Source organism: Astatotilapia calliptera, chromosome 9 (assembly GCF_964374335.1).
Source record: "Astatotilapia calliptera chromosome 9, fAstCal68.1, whole genome shotgun sequence".
Taxonomy (NCBI): Eukaryota; Metazoa; Chordata; class Actinopteri; order Cichliformes; family Cichlidae; genus Astatotilapia; species Astatotilapia calliptera.
This window is the reverse complement of record NC_137430.1, coordinates 4,919,504-4,927,148: the sequence shown is the minus strand read 5'-3', so window position 1 is coordinate 4,927,148 and position 7,645 is coordinate 4,919,504. Positions and strand designations below refer to the sequence as shown.

At 41.7% G+C, this 7,645-nt stretch overlaps 1 long non-coding RNA gene across 1 annotated transcript; it reads left to right on the top strand.

Annotated features, from left to right (window-relative positions):
• The first annotated feature begins 6,726 nt into the window (after positions 1-6,726).
• Positions 6,727-7,278, top strand: LOC113029640 (uncharacterized). Its single transcript, XR_003273453.2, has 3 exons — positions 6,727-6,856; positions 6,931-7,075; positions 7,158-7,278. It is a non-coding gene; the product is annotated as an uncharacterized LOC113029640 (long non-coding RNA).
• Positions 7,279-7,645: the final 367 nt, after the last annotated feature.

Below are 7,645 nucleotides of genomic sequence, written 5' to 3'. Positions count from 1 at the left end.
GGAAAGCCAAAACTCTAGCGGGTCCACCAGACCCATGAACACTGGCTGAGTAACAAAAATACAAACACCACACAAGGGTTAAGTCCAAACTCAAAACCCACTTGTACAAAATAGCTTATCCCACATAACCTCTCCACTCTGCTATTTTATTCGTTTATGTCTTATGCTTTTTTGATTCTGTAAACTGCTTTTATTCTACTGTGTACAGTGACCTTGAGTGTTTTGAAAGGCACTTTCAAATAAAATGTATTATTATTATTATTATTATTATTAACCTCCCTGCGTCATGTATTTCTAAATTGAGCATCATCAATCACTTAAAATGGTGTCTGGTCCTGTCAAGGACCACGGCATGTCCTTGACTGATTCTTGACTGGTCCTTGGCTCGTCTTTGATATTAATTATATCCCTTATCTCTGACGTAGACGACACATCGGAGAGTAGGAACGCCCATAAGTAGCATTTGGGAAAACTGGTGATAATGTCTTTGTGTCCACCCGGGGGAGCAGTGTTGACGTGGGTTTATTTACAGGTTTATAGTCTATAGTCGTGCCTTTTGAATTTATTCAGGAATTCTATGAATATACCAGAACTATAATGTTGAACCTTTCTATAAAACACTGATTTAGATAATTAAATACAGGTTGTGCACACCAAAAAAGCAAGACAGAAGACAGAAAGCGATGCTTGCACTCCATGGTTATTGCTGCCTAATAGTTCTGAACATGAAAGCATTAATCAATTATTTGAATTTAACTGCACTGCTAATGTTCTTCAACAAAATTTTAAATCAAAAATTTAAACCTGAATTCAGTAGCTGGGCCCACGTCCTCATTTGAGGTTTGACAGCGTTTTTTAGTAGGTAAAGGTGATACTTGGACATGAATTGAGCTGTGGTTTGGGGAAGGCCTTGAAGGGGACTGGCGACGGCTCCCGTCTCTGGCAGACCCCCATGTATTAAATAGGAGTTAGAGAATAGAAGGAGTTAAAGAACTGAGAATAAGAAGGGAGGAAGGGTGGGGCACGTAGACGAGAATGAACAGTTTGCAGAACTGGGGGACGCTATATACAGTAGATGACAACCAAAGGAGAGTGTTTGGAGGCGTGGTCCTGCTCCTGAAATTCCGATACATAATCTCCAATTAGTGAAATGCTGGGTTCTGTCAGAGAGAGGTGCATTTCAAGTGCAGTCAGAGAGCAATCTGCGAGATGTGTCAGTCATGTGTGCAACAATGATGTGTTTATGTGTGTATTCTGCTCTAAAGAAAAAAGCCAGAAATATGTGGTGCCTTGTTCTAAACATTTCAGGTAAGTAAAAAGTGAAAAGCTGCTGTAGGAGAGGGATGTGTGACGCTCCCAGCATGCATTCCTCAGTGGACCACCCCTTTGTGTTTATTTTAATGCTATACTTCAAAAGTTTTGAGCTGGGAAAGAGACTCTCCAAATGCAACATCAGGTACATGTCCTACAAAAAAGTATCCAACCTAATACTGCAGGATTTATTTATTTAGTTCTGGGAGCCAAAACTCAGCATGCTGACAGGTAAGAGAAAATTACTGAGCAACAATGCAAACAGCACTCCCAGCTTTCACAGACTAGTTATTTTTACTGAATGTAGGGAAAAAACACACAAAATGGATGTGAAAGTGTGTTTCTAGCTTTCTTAAAACTGAAAATGACTAAATAAACAAACACATTAATAACACTATTTGTAAAATGCAGTACATGGATGTCTTAACAGTAGTTTCACTAATGATATATTGATTTGTGCCTTGGCAACTGTTGTTGTGATTTGCTGCTATATAAATAAAATTGTACTGAAATGAACTGAACTGCATAGTTTCATAACCGTAAATTGCCGGCTGTGAACCAGCTCTCCTTCTGCGCTCTGACAGCGGTATGCCAAAAAAGTGTTCACACCTTTGAATAAAAAGGTAATACTGTAATATCTATCAGGATTTCTAAAACATGGGCCGACCACAAGGATGTGTCCTCGGCCCTATCTGTTTTATCACGACTGTGTCACCTATCACAAGAATAACATCCTAAAATATGTGGACAACACAGCGGTGAGGAGAGAGCTGGCTGATCTGGTGTCACAGTGCAAGGACAACAAGCTTTAAGTGCTGAGGGTGAGCTGGTTTAAATGCCTGGGCGTCTACATCAGTGAGGACCTCACTTGGACATTTAAAACCACACAGTTCGTGAAGAGGGCTCAGCAGTGGCTGTACTTCCTGAGGAGGCTGTGGAAGTTTGGCACGCTGCCAAAAATCCCGCAACTTCAACAGCTACACGGTCGAGAGCATCTTGATCAGCTGCATCACCATGTGGTACAAGGACGCCAGTGCTGTGGACCACATATGCCTGCAGAGAGTGGTAAGGACTGCTGAAAAGATCATTAGAACTCCACTGCCCTCTCTGCAGAGTATCTACCATCACAGAGCTGCCTGCATCCTTAAAGACCTTACTCATCCCCAGCACAGACTGTTCACACTCCTACTCTCAGGCTGGAGCTTCAGAAGTCTTCCCCACTGCCATTAGACACCTACAGTAAACATCTGAAAGAAGTGTATATGGTCTGTTTACTTTTTCTGTATGTGCACATGCATAATTGTACACTCGCTTCTATCTACTGCACATTCTGATGTAGAATTGTAAATTGTTAATTGTATACACATAGTGTTTTGCGTACGTTTTCTTTTTAATTATATTGTATTGTATTCCTTTTATTGTATTTCATGTAGTCCTTTATACCTGCTTTTACTGTTTTTAAATGATCTATTTCTCTACTTTATATGTGGATTTCTTTTCTGTTTGGCATCTGTCATGGAAAGCAAAAGAAGAATTTCATTGTCACTGGGAAACATGTTTCCTTACTGTGAATATGACAATAAAAAACTAGGTGACAATTATCTATCTCCGATCGTCTGCAGAAGCCCAAACCACAGCCAAATATCACTGTCTATGCTTGGCTCTGATTTTAACACAATACACGGTCCTCTTTTAGGAATCATACATACACCTAAACATCACTAGATAAAAACATTACACTTGTTATCTGCTGTTAATTGTGAGGCAATGTATTCTCCTACAGAGAGGAGTTTTTCAACAAAAACTGAGTCATGCAGGGGAATTTTAAATTGATGAAATTTATAAAGTAGTCTAGACATCATTTTATTGGTAAGTTTCTAACGTCCCAGTTTCTGGAAGGCACCTTAAGGTTGCTTTGTGAGTGCTGCTCAGTCCTGTTGCACATTTCTATACATTATCACAGCCCCCACAGTCCTCAGTCCAGACAGCTGTACACATAACATGTGTCCAACAGTACATGTAGGCTAATTTAAACCATGGAACCCTGCTCTAAAAAACTTTAATACTTTCTGTGAAACTGGATTTAAGAAGCACGTGTTTAAAGTTTTACAGTTAACAGTTAGATTTTTCCGTTTCAGTGCTGCTAGCTCTGTCCTTTACTGCTGAAGAGCCAGAGAGTGAAACTGCGTAGTATATCCTGGGTATTTAACATAAAAGTCATTATTGCAGCTAGTGGCAGAACAAAAGTGACCCCCCCCCCCCCCCCCCCCGCCAGGGCTGGACTGGGACAAAAAAATCGGCCCGGGCATGACTAGAGACCGGCCCACCAGGTATTATAGGAGGAACCATTCCGTTCCTCTTCACCATCTACACTGCAGACTTCTCCCACAATTCCACCCAGTGCTTCCTGCAGAAGTACTCTGATGACTCTGCAATAGTCGGCCTCATCACTGATGGGGACGACAAGGAGTACAGAGGTCTGACCCAAGACTTTGTGGACTGGTGCCAGCTGAACTACCTCCAGATCAACGCCAGTAAAACCAAGGAACTGGTGGTAGACTTCCGCAGGCACAAGCATTCTCCACTGCAACCACTGAACATCCAAGGTATGGACATTGAGGCTGTGGACAGCTACAGGTACCTTGGTGTTCATCTGAACAATAGACTGGACTGGACTCATAACTCAGACGCCCTCTACAGGAAAGGGCAGAGCAGGCTGTACCTGCTGCGGAGACTCAGGTCGTTTGGAGTGGAGGGCCCACTCCTGAAGACCTTCTATGACTCTGTTGTGGCTTCTGCTATCTTTTATGGTGTGGTCTGCTGGGGCGGCAGCATCTCTGCTGGGGACAGGAAGAGACTGAACAGGGTGATCCGAAGGGCCAGCTCTGTTCTAGGATGCCCTCTGGACCCAGTGGAGGTGGTGAGTGACAGGAGAACGACGGCTAAGCTGTCATCCCTGATGGACAACATCTCCCACCCCATGCAGCAGACTGTGACAGCACTGAGCAGCTCCTTCAGTGGGAGACTGCGGCACCCACGGTGTGGGACAGAGAGATTTCGCAGGTCTTTCCTCCCCACTGCTGTCAGACTCCATAATAAAGACTTTAACTGATCAAGCACACACATCCATACATATACAATAATACTAAGTGCAATAATCCTTTCTGTCATCGTTGTATTTTTACTCAGTTGTATATAGTATTTGTATTCTATTTTTATCTTATTGTATATTTATTTTATTTTATTCTACTGTATATAGTATTTTATTCTATTCTGTACAGTTGTGTATTGTATTTATTCTTATTGTATTCTAATTTTTGCCTCATAACTTTTGCACTGTCCACTTCCTGCTGTGACAAAACAAATTTCCCACGTGTGGGACTAATAAAGGTTATCTTATCTTATAAAGCCTTTGAATGAAAACAAACGCTGTTGTCACAGTGATGTACACTGTCTTGTTGGTATCAATCTAATAAACGTAAACCTACACCATCCTCCCTATTCTGGTATTCTAAACAGTACCCGAAAGTAGACTGCTTGGTCGAGTTAACCTCCTGAACTATCTACAACACATGGTGAAAACCTGAAATTAAGACAGAGAAGACTAGAGGTGAGACATGATCATTACTGATTACTGATGACAGATTTAGATATATTTTCGTAAACCATTCATTTACCACATCAATAAACAGCACGGCAGGGCAAAATAATTTTTCTAACATGGCAACCTTTAAAAAGTGAAAGGAGACAGAAAGACAGGTGACAAAGACTAAAACTTTATTGACTTTTTGATGGCATTTTACACACAGTACAGGTACAGTATCTAGAAAATGTGGGAAAATACTGGCATCATATACAGTACTTAGCTACTTCTGAAGAAATTATGATGGGACCCGAAAAAAATTACTATGTACAATAATGGATTTCTATACATTTTACATCAGATGAAAACATTGGTTGTAAGATTCAGATAATTATTTGTTAAAAGCGAGACATTTTAAATGAGAATAAGAAAGAAAAGGAGAGGGAGGGGGGAGAATGAGAGAAGAAGAGGCAGCTGTGCAGCAAAGACACAGAATAACTCCAGCTTTGTGTCTTTTTCATTGTAGCTGAAATCTGGGACAAACTGTGTTCCTTTTCACTTCAATACCAAACGCGCAATATTTTCTCTGAATACCAGACGATTCCATCTGGTATTCAGACAACTGTAGCTTGCCTCCACCAGTGTATGAATGTGAGAGTGAATGAATAGTGGTATTGTAAAGCGCTTTGGGTGCCTTGAAAAGCGCTATATAAATCCAATCCATTATTATTTTTACAGGATGGCTGGAAACTCTAATAACTAACCTCACAAATAAAATAAGATAAAACAAGTTCAACATCATTAACATCATAGCACCCGCCCAGCAGTATATAAACTCCATCATGCTAGCTAGTACGCAGTACGAGTTATTGTAACTGACTGTAAAAAGTCAGCATAACGAAAATAAACTCCACCTAAACTTGGTTCATATCTGATCCAGATAGACTGCAGGTCATAACTTACCTGAAGTTCAGTTCACCGCCTCGGGTCTCTGCTCCTCCTGCCTTTCCATCATCCACCTGCCAGCGTGTTGCACCTGCTGGCCTTCACCACTTGCTAATGTTACTGAATCTGTGGAAGCTCCGCAATAGCCACCACCAAACAACTGAGTTATTTTTACACATCTCCCAGCATCTGGCCAATCCACCACCTTTCACTGTTTATACCGTTATGGAAAAAAAAAAAACATCGGCCCATAAAAACTAAAAATCAACATCGGGCATACCAGCCTGTCCAGCTATGCACCCTGGACTGTTTCTTATTTTTAGTGTCCCTGTTTTCCATTAAGTTATTGGATTTGTCACTAGTTAGCTAACATAAACTAATGCACGTCTATTAGCAGACACTGACCAACCAACTAGGTGATGGATGTAGTGTTTTGTGGGATAAACGTTTCGTCACTCATCCAAGTGACGTTTCTCCCACAAAACGCTACGCCCAGATGAACAGAATCAACTTTTTGGAGATTTACTTTCCTGGATGATTGAGCACGCAAGACATTCTGTACTGGCACACAAGTAAAAACTCTCCTGCTCAAAATATAGAAAAATGATAGCTGATACTTATCATTATCAGTTTAAAGAAATGTAAATGATAAATCAAAATAATATGCTGTAACCTAACAGAAAACATGTAGGTCATGATGATAATTCAAACAGAAGTCTAAACAAGTAACAACCCAGCAAACAACAAAGTTCTACCTATCTGAGATGTAACCCCCACATCTAGTTTTGGATCTTTCACAAAGTTTGTATGCCAAAAAAAACTCATTTAACTTCTTTTAAACTGTATCTGTCATGGTCCGTGGTCCTGTGTCTGTGGAATGCGTGATGCTCGGGTAGCCACACCCCCGGGCTGGGCCATCACCAGCACACCTGCTCTCCATCCCGGTGATTACACGGAGATCCACTTAATCCGGCGCTGACGGATGCTCCACGCCAGTCCGTAGTCATCCCCACAGTGGTAACCAGACTTCCACGAAAAGTGTGCATTCTCTTCTGCTTGGAACTTTGTTTAACCTGCCTACTTCTGTCCAGGTTTCTACTCGGCGTCTGCTACCTGCCTGTCCTCCGGCTCAACTGGATCTCGCGGTGCTCACCTGGCCCACTCGCCATTCCACGGACTTCCTGCCCCCACGGACTGCCACACTTCCCTCCCGAGCTCCCACGGTTCCGTTCTATCGTAAGCCCCTACTCTAACTCAGTCCTGATATGTTCTCCCCGCTTCCTGGCTCCCTAGTAATCATCTCCCCTTTCTATTGCAGCCCCCCGCCGTCCCGATCCCGGCTTCCTCGTGTCATTGTTTCCCCGGATTTTTAGTTTCTGTTTTGCTCTCTACTTTCCCCGGGTCGCCTTTCGTTGTTTTAATAAAGTGTCTTTTTGTTAGCTCGGAGTCTGCGCCTGGATCCTTTCGTGCCCGCGCACCACGGCGCATGACAGTATCTGTTTATTAGACTAGATTAAACTGATGAATGAAGTAATGTTTACTGGGAATAGTTTTGGTGATCTGCAGTGCAAAATGTGTGAATGATCACACAGACTGTACACTTTTATCTTTCTGTTTTATACTCAGTTGCAGGTTTACAGGTGAAAATATTTAAGAATGAAAGCTATCAAAAGAATGTGAAATTTGATCTAGTTCAATTTTATTCATATAGTACAAACACACTTTACACTGTCACCTTGGAATAATACTGAGAAAATCGCAACAATCAAATGATGTATTTTCAGCGAGCACTTAGGTACTTGTATA